At 39.2% G+C, this 12,079-nt stretch overlaps 1 protein-coding gene across 5 annotated transcripts in view; it reads left to right on the plus strand.

Annotated features, from left to right (window-relative positions):
* The window catches only part of PDE4D (phosphodiesterase 4D), a 1,576,413-nt gene that overhangs the window by 19,074 nt on the left and 1,545,260 nt on the right, over positions 1-12,079 (plus strand). For 2 of the 5 annotated variants that reach the window (XM_066242799.1, XM_066242792.1), the window contains exon 1: positions 7,895-8,031. The exons of 1 other annotated variant lie outside the window; for it this stretch is intronic. The gene's annotated coding sequence lies outside the window, so the exon portion shown is untranslated. Of the gene's footprint in view, positions 1-4,841; positions 4,861-7,894; positions 8,032-9,429; positions 9,500-12,079 lie in introns of those variants that run through there. 2 more of the 5 variants (XM_066242808.1, XM_066242815.1) reach the window with 2 other exon arrangements.

The following is a 12,079-nucleotide window of genomic DNA, read 5'->3' on the forward strand; positions in this document are numbered from 1 at the left end:
GATCACATTTATATAAGATTATGTTAGTAGAAATATGAGAAGTTTTTCATTTAAAGGTCAACATGTAGGATATGAGTCTACTTTTACTTTTTTTCTTATTTAACTTGCTGTTCTGCCACTATCAACTCTGAGTCCTTAGGGAAGCATTTAACCTCTCTTAGTCTTGAAAGAAATGGTGATAATCACATTATCCTTGTCGAGGTCACTGAGGGACTCAAGCAATAAAACACATGTCAAGCACCTGGGATACAGTAAGAAAATACTTCGATTTTTTTTTTCATTCACAGTTTCTATTTTCCTTTCATTATATGAATGCAAACAGCTGTGTTCCTATGCCCAAGCTTCAAAGAGAGAAAGCTAAGTGGGCTTTGAATGGCTTCCATTGATTTAAATTCAGGAAAGTATTTTCCTAAGGCTACAGCCTGTCAGAAAAAGGCCATATTGAGTCATTGTTTTCTGAAGCCAGGAGAGAAGATTGAGTGACTGATGGTGTTGGGCAGCCTAAAATAATATTTCATTCTTGTCGTCCTCACTCAGTTTAAGACCAAGTGATTTTGGAGAGATCTACAGTTTCCCTCCTGGTTAGAAAGAACAAAGCTTTTATTATTTATGCTCTTAAACAACAGAGCTTTGTCCCATACTCAGGAGCATGCAAATTAAACAGAAGATTTCCTGAAGGGCCGTCCTATTTATTGTGAGGGGTGAACACCAGCGGGGAGTAGACAGTGTCAGCGCCAGCCACCTGTGGCGGGCCCATATCAGCAGCAGAGAAAAGTAGCCAAGACTCACAGTAGCACAGCAGCCAATCAGGTTTGGGATTTACGGTACTTCTATATTATGCTAACTTGGTGGGCTCAGTCATTTACAAAAACCCCTCATTACTTGGGGCCTGCTTTGCCCACAAAACAAATAACTTCATATTGCTTTTGGTGTCTGCATCAGAAAAATGAAAATGCCAATATTTTAAGTGTATTTCCTTTGGAAATTTCTGGTTCATATGCAATTATTTTGAATACTCTTGCATTGTTTTTTCAGCACTGTTGATATTGTGGAAGAGGGGTGATCATTTTGGCTTAAGAGCTTTCATCAAACGCTCATGGATCACAAATTAGGCTTTGTCTTGTATTCCTCTTCCTATTTCTCTTCCCTTGCACTAAACAATCTCTTGATTTCCTACCACACTGCCACACCCATGTGCAATTTTCACTTAGCAAAAGGTCAAGTCTAAGTAGAATATATGAAGTTGGAATGGATACTGATGCTTAATAATTATAGCTAGTAGATATCGTAACATGCCAGGCTTTGTGTTAAATGGTTTGCATGCACCATCTCCATCTTTGTCAAGGAGTAATCCATGCATAACTGGATTTACAAACATCAGGGGTACCAATGAAAAGTTCAGATTCCTGGGCTCCATTCTAGACCTACAGGATCAGTAGTACCCTGTGGTAGGAGTCAGGGATCTACCATTTTAACAAGCACCTGTAGTAATCCTGATGCACATGAAGTTCAAGAGTCACTACATTATTTTCTATTGCACACAGGACTCACTGCAACCTGCTATCTTCCCACTCCTCTTCTTTGTGCTTCAATTCTTACGGAAAGAAAGGGAAAAACATCTTATGAACTGTGAGACATGGAGCAGCCTCTGCCTCTCTTAGTTGCTGGTGATTACAAATATGTCTCCATAGCCAAGTTGCTTCCGAGGTACCGAGTATTTACGCTACCTCTGTTGAGGAGGGTTAAAAAAGTGATTAATCTTTCCTGATTGGTGGTGGTTGTACTCTGAATATAGAGAGGGAGGAGTCAGGGGCCCTAAAGGGTGGACTGGTATGAGTGGTCGGTTGTAGATTGTACACTGCCTAACTGTCTGTAGTGGCCTTGTGTGAAGTGCAAACTTAGTATTCTCCTTGGCCCAGGGATAGGCCTGGAGGGCTAGCCCACTCCTGAGAGGAGAATGTGGCCGATGTGCTGGTGTGGTTTCCAGGGCCTGGAAAGCCCTGTTTGTCTTCTGCATGTCTTTGTCATCATGTTCCAAGAGGCCTAAACTATTTAGTGTGGTTGTTTTTATGGTTCAGCTCTAATTTTAGACAGTCTCGGTTAAAATGAGGTGTCACTTGGAAGATAACAGAAACATTTAATCACATTGGCACAGATTGGTTTAAGCAGGCTGCTTGAGGTTGGCACACAAAAGGATTCATATGATGGAAGGGAGGATGGGCCCCTTTGTGGGACACTTTGGTGAAAGAAGCAGACGAACATAAGGGAACATTTCTTTTTGGTGAGGAGGGAGAGGGGTGAAAGACAAACTGGACTCATGTCACGATTCTGAAAGGAACCCTCCAGCACTGTGTTCTAAAAGTCTCCATCCCATCCTATCCTCCTCCTCCTTGGCGAATGCACAGTGCTGAGTGACTGTACCTTCAGGCACAGGTCCGAACTGCAATGATGCCGCAGGACGTTAGGGGCACCAGTGGGCCCTGTAGAGGGACTTGATGTCTGTCCAACCCTGTAGCTGAGCCAACAGAGAGGGAAAGGGAAGATCATTACGTACTCTTGAATCGGAGACCTGCTTCTTTCGCATTCCCCTGCCAGGAATAGGATAAGAACAGTGAGAATTAGCTTGGCTCATTCTGCTCTCTGCCAAGCTCCAGGTAAAGCTACCACGTGTGTAATAACTTCTAGCAACTATGGTGGACTTCCTTGCATTACTTTATCAACTTGTTGAAAAAGACCTCAGATGATCCTCTAGCTGCTAGAGTCTGTCTAAGAGACTCTTAAACCTTAATATTTTATTTCATTTGGGATCTTGCAAAAAGTGCTCTGTATTTCATTTCTAAAGTATTTTTGCTAAACTGAACATGTCCCCCAATTTTCCAACTGGTTGTTTGTCTTTTAATGTTAATTCATGTAGTAAGTGTTACTGATTCAATAATTTACTCACCAGGGAATTTCCACCTTCTATGGAGAGGTGGTGGGTAGGAAGGGGTTCACTGTGAAGGAGAGAAGAAGTTCCCTTGGTCTTAATGGTGGGTGCTGGAGAAGACTGAACAGATGGAGGGGTGCATCTACTCAGCTGTGCGAGAGAGTTTTGGCTCCCTCAGTAACTATAAACAGCTGTGACTGGTGGGAGTTTGCATGGGAGATAAGGGGCAAGACTATTCATAAGTGAATGAATGAGCAGATGCACGAATGAATGTGGAAGTCCATAGTCATTCCCTGGGGTGGCTGCTCCCTCAGCAAGCTGACTGTTTTTCTCTGTACTTTTTCAGTGAGCAGGTCAGAGTCTCAGTTAATATTCTTCTGCTCTGAAAAATTCCCATCACAGGGAAGAAAGGAGATAATTAGCTTCAGTATTCTCTCATATCTAAACTGAGAAGTCAGCATGAATTCTAGACATGGTTCATGAATTTGGATAATGAGCACAGCTGTTCATGATAGGTAACTATTTTTTTCCTTGTAATTTTTTTTTGGTTAGGGTACCATGACAAAAGATTAATGGATTCCATTTTTTTTTTATTTTATGTAGGAATTTTTCAAGTAGCCTGAACTCTGCACCAACTATCGCATGAATCATGTCTACGGCAATTACCCCCATGTGTCATGTCCTCGGTGAGAGTCCTTGTGTGATACAATAAATGCAGAACAGGGTTGAAAGTTTCAAGCCATAACCAGGCAGAAGACAATGACTGACACACCTCCTTGAGCTGATATCTCATAGGCCTTAAGACAAAATCTTACTTATAAATGTCACCTGAAATGAGATGTGTGATTTTAGTAGGTATATTTCACCATATCTGGCTATTCAGTAATTCACCTCCATTTTGGATATCGTATATATTTATTGAAATGAGCTAAATGATAACAATGACAGTCTTCTCTTAATGAATATTCTCCATGTAGTAGGCTCAGTTCTAAGCACGCATTGCCCATTTCATCTTCACGCCAGCCCCAGGAGGTAGTTACTGTGTGTGGCACTGTTTTACATACAAGGAAACAGGCATAGAGCTCTTAAATAACTTGCTCAAAGTCCACAGTTAAGGATCAGAGCTGGGAGTCCAGCCTGGGCAGCCTGATTTTGAGCTCATGCTCACAAGTCCATGTCATAGTGCTTACATGCTGCTGAAGCAAAGAGGTGGCTTTAACCTCAAATATTAGGAATGAAACCCCCTCTAATTTTTTTCTTACTAAATATAAATAGTTGTCAATTTTTGCATATGTTATGTGTATGTTGTATGCCTTTTGAGAAATTTGACACCGAGTGAGGTTATAGAAAAACGGATCCTTCTGTTCCGGTCTCAATACCTAGAAGAATTTTGACTATAAGTGCAAATGGTTGCTGGTCATTTTAAGTATAATATGTTTTAGAATCTTGTCAAATGCTTTATTAATCTGTTTTTATAAATTCATATTTCTTAGGAAAGACTGAATTAAAAGACAGCAAAAACTCCTCCCCCACTGTGTGCCGAGAGCAAATCTGAATTTGAGCTCTGTGTGCCCAGATAAAGTGTTTAATCTGAACTGAGAACATAAATTGAACCCCTTTAATGACCACAGACTCACATCTCTAGTACCTATGCCTTTTTATTTAAATGAAAAAAATTTTTTTTTGCTTTGTTAAAGTGAGGCAGGCCTTCTCGCTGACATTTTTCTAAGCAACTATTTCTCTTTCGGTTTAAACCATACGATGCTGGCTCCAAGTGTCAGCATGTGAACTGTCAGCAGTTACCTACCAGCGCACTGGTCCCGAGGTCCAGGGTTTCTTTAGGCAGAGTCCAGCACTGTGAAAATAACGAGGCTATTTATCCACGCCACCTGGAATGGAGTTAATACCCTGCCAACCTTTGACACACTAACAAGGTAGGTCGGAGCGTTTCTTATACTTGTCTCAGGAGTGACTCCTTAGGCTACATAAACTGCGGGCCAAACAAATGAGTTTATGGGTCTACAAATCATTCCTGGCCCAGGTTTCTCGACACTTCGCAGTTAACTGTATCTGTTGTGATACTTGAGATTTGCTGATAGTTTTTGGTTCAGAAAAGGGTTGCATACCTGAGCTACTTTTCTTTTATCGGGATCATCTTAATGTCTGTGAGTTTGAGAAAAAAGAAATGAGTAAGAACTAAATTCAGCTGTTCGGGTGCCCCTCCTGTACTCAGAGCTTCTTAGACAGTGATGGATGCGGTAACCAACAAATATTAATTGATGGTGATGACAGGAGGGAGTCTCTCTAGCTGGAATCTCCTAATACAAACCTTGCTGAATTGACAAAGATGCCTACTATAAACAGACTCATATATTGCTCTGACAACTTTAGGCAAAATATTATAGTATGATAGGTATATCATTTTGGTTTTTCCTCCGTTGCATTGTTTTCCATAGGGCATTGAAAACACACCTAAGAAGTGTAATCGACTTGAGGTGGATGATACTGAGACATCACTTCCTTTGTTTTAGTGTGAGGTTTTCTGAGCTATATGACAGCTCCTGGTATGAAATATCTAAATTTTCCCAAATTGTCAGACAGCGTTAATATGTATCCGGCTATCACGATTATTATGATTATAGGAGGGGAAGACAGTACTAATCATTTAAAAAGCTTTTTACTGGGCCTGACCTGTGGTGGCGCAGTGGGATAAAGCATCGACCTGGAACACTGAGGTTGCCGGTTCGAAACCCTGGGCTTGCCTGGTCAAGGCACATATGGGAGTTGATGCTTCCTGCTCCTCCCCCTTCTCTCTCTCTCCCCTCTCTCTAAAAATCAATTAAAAAATCAATAAAAAAAATAAATAAAAAGCTTTTTATTATGAATATGTTTCAGGATGAACAGTTTAAAGTTGAGTCCAACAAAACATGGAGTGCCTGTCAGGGTGCAGGAGCCAAAGGCCAGTCTGTAACTTAGCTATAGGTCAATACACAGGCAGTACAGAAGCTGTGAAGACTCCTAACTCAAAGACCTGCTGGGGAGCTGCTGGCCATTGTCTTGGGTGGTGAGGTGGTTCTCTTCAAAGTTGTTTGGGAGGTACAGACTTCCTATGGGAAATTTCTGGACAACAGGACATGTGAAATGACTTAAATGCCTTAGGGTATTCTTGGCCTTGTCTGCCGACAAATGGAGATCTGAATGTGGGAGTTCAAGGGGAGTTTACTGGAATTTTATTAAGGGAATGTGAAACAGGGTGTTCTGTGTGTTGAGGATTCAACTACAATATTACCTCACGGGTTTGATTTGCATTTCAGACTAGATAATCTATGCTATTTTTGAGTAAAGGGAACAACAGTTTTAACACACTGGCTTCCTCAGAAATTTTGGTTCTCACATAGTCACTGAAGGCAACAGTACTGTCAAATAAACAAAGGTTTACTTAAATAAAAAAAAAATTAAACAGAGTAGAAATAGTCTTCCCTGGCTAGTCACAAAGTTGACAATTCAAAGAGCAAATCTTGGGGGAGTTGCTGGTGGATAATTTTTTCTGTTCCCTGTGTACTGCTATGTTTTTCTTTTTGGTGTCAAATCTCAAGTTGGATTCAGTCAGTTATCTACAGCAAACAAAAAGTGCATAGATGTCTCTTCTGTTACTATTGTTTATATTTCATCACTAAACAAAGCAAGTTCCTCTTCTCAGCTTCTTCCTTTGGGAGCATATAAAACTGACATGATTTAAATGTTGTGAAGGTTCTGTTGTTACTTTGCAAGTATAATGATTGATTTAGTTGTTTAAAATTTAATTACAAAGGCTTTTTTGATGCTAATGTTACACTTGCTATATAGTTTGTTGAAGAAACACTATTTGCTGCGGATTTGAAAGAATTTGTTATTGGGTAAAGTGTGTCAAGTATCTCAGAGTGTGGTGTTGGCGTTCTGTGTATGTCAAGTCCATTTTTTTTTTTTGGCTTTTCTATTTTCGTCACCTCTTTTGAATTAAAAATGTTTTCTGTAGATTTTTTAATAACTACAAATCTGGCAGTATGGCATAGCAGTAGTTGGTAGAAGTAACACTTTAAACTATAATGTGAAATATAAAAAAATATTGCCAAGAAAACAGAGTCCACAGGAGCTCTGTCAGCTCTTTATGTCATTCTGCACCCCAACAACCCACATGGTACATTTTGGTACATTTTGGTAGATTCTTATGTGGCCTAAATTTAAAGGGCCAGAGGAGCTGGACAATAACCTATCTTTCCAGTTGACTCTCTGAGCATAGTTATTTCCTTTAAGATATGTTCTCATAAAACACCTTTTCTCTCCTTTCTGCTTAGCCCCTTTATTTTTGTTTCTGTGGGTGGGTGAGAATGGTACACCTCTGAAAAGGGGCTCTCAAACTGCTGGGGAGCACAATCTCCTTTCCTCCACAAATAATAATTTTAGTTTCAAGTTCATTTCAGGTACATTAAACCTCCCTCTATTCATACTTAATAGCAAATGATCCTACAAAAAGAGTAGAGTAGAAAAAGCTAAAATAAAATTGAAGCATACCTAGTTGCCCCAGCGACTGAATGCATATATTTGACTCAGCATTACTCCTACTAAAAATAAAAAAGATGAAAATTACCTGAGGTTTTTGCTGTTGTCATTGCCTTTCAGTTTACAGGGGTAGCTCGGTCCTTTCATGCCGGCTGGATTGGGACTGTCAAACCAGAAAAGGTCTTGCTCCAGGTGTAGTCGCGTTTTCTCAGGTCATCTGTCCTGCCCCCGGACAGTGACGCTGAGATTTCCCCCTGGCCTTGTGAGGAAAAGCGATTCCTGATAAGCAGATTATTGTGTGAACTATCTCATCTTTGTTGTTCTAGTGCAGCCCTTTCAGCTTTCCAGAGCCAGTTAGACTTGTTCTGAGGAGCTAAATGATTGGCTGGATCCGGGGCTCAGTTTCATAAATTATAGCCCAGCGTACGAGAAGCACGAGTCCTATAGTTGCCGTAGTCCAGAGGCCTGCCAGTGCCTGCTCTAACGCATATGTAGTCGTAATTGAGTTCTAACACGGCCTTGGATGTTTCTGTCCTAAATAGCTGACATTGCATCTTCCAGACTGTGTGAGTAATCCTTGTGTGTGTGTTTTTTTTTAAACTCAGTAAATTAATTACATGCCCTCAGAGGGAGTGATTGTAATTAGAAAATACTGAATTAGCAGATGATTCATTGTCAAGGTGCTGTTTTATATGTATCAAGTTCAGTGCAATTTATCTTAAAGCTTCTAAAACCTGGCAGGGTTATTCCAGCTTTTTGCCATGAATCACAATCAAGCTGCATTTTGAAGGAGGCTGTTCAGTGTGTTTTATGAGATCAGTGATAAAGGTCCAACATGAGCCGATTCAAACCGGCTTCTGGTGTCAGGGCGAGGGCTGAGAGGGCACTCGAGTCAGGCAAGTTCCGAGGTTTCCTAGCCCCACCGTGTCATGCTGGGAGGGAGCAGCAACTGATCCTCTCGGGGCTCAGGTACCCAGCGGCTAAAGCGCCAAAGGAAGGAGAAATGTAAAATGAGGGCAGTTATACTTTCTCCACTGTCATCAGCAGCTGAACTAGATATACTCTATAGATAACCAGGTCATTTTTACATGGAGAAAAATGTTCCTCAGTGGTCCTGTTAACGGGGCAGAGAGCTGAAGGAGAAACTATTAGCTGGTTTTTAAAAGCCTTATAAGAAGTATATTTAACACACACACACACATAACCAAAACAGAAGAAAAGTAAGTAGAGTGGAATTTGTGGTTGGAGCAGATCAAATTATCCCAGGGAAGCCGTTGTTAGGTTTGTGTAGTTGTTGGGGGTGACTTCTGTTGCTAACAAGGTTTAAGAGAAAGCTGGGATGCATCGAAAGGAGAAACTAGAAAACAGCCTTCTATTACCATCTATAGCACACACTGCAGGATAGAATTAATACTATGACTGGTTACTGTAAGCAGTGCACTTTTTCTCTAAAAACATTATTGATTTCTCCTACTATCATTTTTTTTAAATAGGGCTTTTGCCTTTAAAGTTAGTGCTTAGCAATAATTTTTCTTCCTCCGAAATAATTTTTATACTTGTTCTTACTACAGCACAAAGCTAGGTAACTTCTTATAATTTGGGATTGTTTTCCAGTTTGCTTTCTGCCTAAGTGTTTCTCCTTAGACTCATAGATACAAATGTATATATTCATGCTATATATAAGCCTCATGCATAAATCAATGGACAGTTTTCTAAAATTATGGATTCTTGTGGCAAATATAAACTTCTAATAGCAATAGTAATTACTTGCGAATTCCTGTAAAATATTATTTTTATACTCAAGAGCAGTTTATTTTTGATTGCACCTTTTAAAATGACTGATATAGTTTAGCAGGTAGGAGAGAAATATTAGTTGTGGTTTTGCAAAATTTTATGTGTATATCATACTGGAAATGCAAACTTTTGTTGTTAAAAATATAAAATAAAATATGACCCCTTTACAGGTCACATTCGTGGATGAGATTCATAAAAGGAAAGAAAAATAATCAGCACACCATTCCATATCAATCAAATGTATGTAAAATAGTTTTAAAGAAAAGTTATTTTAATATATTCCTCGAGGAAACATTTACTTGATGAAGAAACAGTGAGATCCCTGATTGAGATAGAAAAGCGAGTTCATTTATTGGATTTCCATAGCCATAGACACTAATAGTCATTGTTGATTCACTTGTTGTTCAACATTCCTAACTGTATTAGTGGAAGAAAGTGGTGCATGAATAAAAGGAATATAATCTCATCCACCAGGGTAGTTCAAGTCCCATCTAGAGTGGTTGGGGTGAAGCTGCTTTATCTGAACTAGCTTATGACCTCTAACTGGGCTCCTCTTTTCATACAAATTGTGTTTTTCTTGATGTAGCAATAACCTTCTTTTGCACTTTTTCCTGTCTTCATTCTTTATATTAACTTACTTTGACTTACTTACTTACTTGAGATGAATTAAATAAGAATGACTTAATGTTTTATTATCAAACTTTAATAAGCTGCCCATGGATGTCAGAAGGTATTTAAAACTAGGTGTATACTAGTAGGCAGATTAAAATCTTGTATTGTCACTTCCTCCAGGACCTTCATCTTTTTAGTTATCCCTGGGATGCCCGGGTCACATCTCTTTCTTGTGAATGGGCAGGATATTAAGAAAAGCAAGACCAGAGGGGTGCCGGGCGCCCAGTGGACACAGAGCTGTGTGCAAGGTACTGTGGGAGGAAGAAATATCTTCAAAACAGCCTTTCTTGTCTCTTCTCTTTATTTTGTAAAGCAATTTTGTCTGACTATGAAAGTTCTTTTGCAGATAAGGTTCTGCAAAACTATGCATATCTGCCTAAGACAGATGGATTTGACATAACATGTATCCAAAAAGGAATGTATTACATCATGGACTTGCAAAGTGTTCGTGAATACACATTGGCATTTGGAAACGATTAACACTACCTACTAAAGCAATGACATAAATCCACATTGAAAAAAAATATTATTTCTTGGTTGAATTACATTTTCCAGTATTTTATTTGGTGAATTTTGCTTTTGGAAAGACTTACTCTTCTCTAAAACATTTTTTTTTCCATAATGGACAAATCATATTGCTTAATTTTTCCCCCCTCAATTTAATTATTTCTAGTTGGCATTTATAAAAGAGTTGCTGTCCCGCCTTGAGCCTGTTTGAAAGAAAACAGAACAAACCAAATGAAACAACATCCCATATCCCACACAACACCATGAAGAGCTAAATGCTTTAGAATTTCATAGTTCTTTTGGGAGCTTGACACCATTCATTTGTGGAGGAGGTACTTTCATTCAAGTGAAAAATAATTAATTCTATTTGAATGATATAAGGTGTGCAGGTAATCCAAGTTCCCGTTATGTTAGTCACCAGCCAAAATTGTGTCACTTCAACTTCTAATTTCAAGAAGCAGATTGGCCTAATGAGTTAATCTTGGTTACTGAGATTGTGCTTAGGTCATTAAATTTTTCTAAGCCTCAATGTCTATATCTGTACTGTGAAAATAATGATATATGTCCTGGGATTTTTCTGTATTAGTGAATATCAGCAACATAATGAGAAAGTGCTTGTGAAAAAACATTTTAATTATTTGTACATTGGAATATATAGTACAATGTAATGTACTGTACAACTCTATACTATGATTTTTTTTTCTTCTTTCCAAGTGAGAGGAGGGGAAATATAGAGACAGACTCCTACATTCACCCCAACTAGGATCCACTGGGCAACCCCCATCTGAAGCAAATGCTCTGCCTATCTGGGGCCATGCTTGCAACAGAGCTATTTTTAGCACCTGAGGTGGAGGCTCCACAGAGCCATCCTCAGCACTCAAACCAATCTAGCCATGGCTGCGAGAGGGGAAGAGAAAGAGAGAGAGAGAGATGGGGGAGGGGTAGAGAAGCAGGTGATCGCTTCTCCTGTGTGCTCTTACAGGAAATCAAACCCAGGACATCTTTACGCCAGGCCAACACTCTACCACTGAGCCAACTGGCCAGGGCCTATACTAATTTACCAATAGAAAGTCATAGCAGTAGTTAACTTCTTTACATCTAAATACACATTCCCAGTAACGAATACATACTTTTTAAAGCAAAATAAATCTTCACTGTTTGATCTTGAAAAGTTACAAAGGCTGTTTGAGCCTCAGTTCTTATCTATTTAAGCATTAAAAACACGAGTGGGGTTGCTGTGGCAAGTAAATGTGGTATCTTATGTGAAAACAAAACCTCTATGTGCCATGTTAAATGCTGCTTATGACAACTATTTTCAGCATGTTAATAAAAATATGGGGTGGTGTAGGGAAGTAAAGAAGGCCAAATACATATCTCATGGGTGGGATAGAAAACTGACACTCATGGACAGAGATAAAAGTGAAATGGTTACCTTGGGGAGAAAGTGTGGGGGAGAAGAATAAAGAGGAATAAATATATTGTGACAGAAAATGATTTGACTTTGGGTGATGAGCACACAACTCAATCAACAATAATTCAAATGTTATAGAGATGTTCACCTGAACCCTATGTATTCTTATTGTTCAATGTCAGCCCATTCAATTTAATTTCAAAATTCAAAATTTAAATTAAAAAAATTTG

Source organism: Saccopteryx bilineata, chromosome 1 (assembly GCF_036850765.1).
Source record: "Saccopteryx bilineata isolate mSacBil1 chromosome 1, mSacBil1_pri_phased_curated, whole genome shotgun sequence".
NCBI classification, from domain to species: domain Eukaryota; kingdom Metazoa; phylum Chordata; class Mammalia; order Chiroptera; family Emballonuridae; genus Saccopteryx; species Saccopteryx bilineata.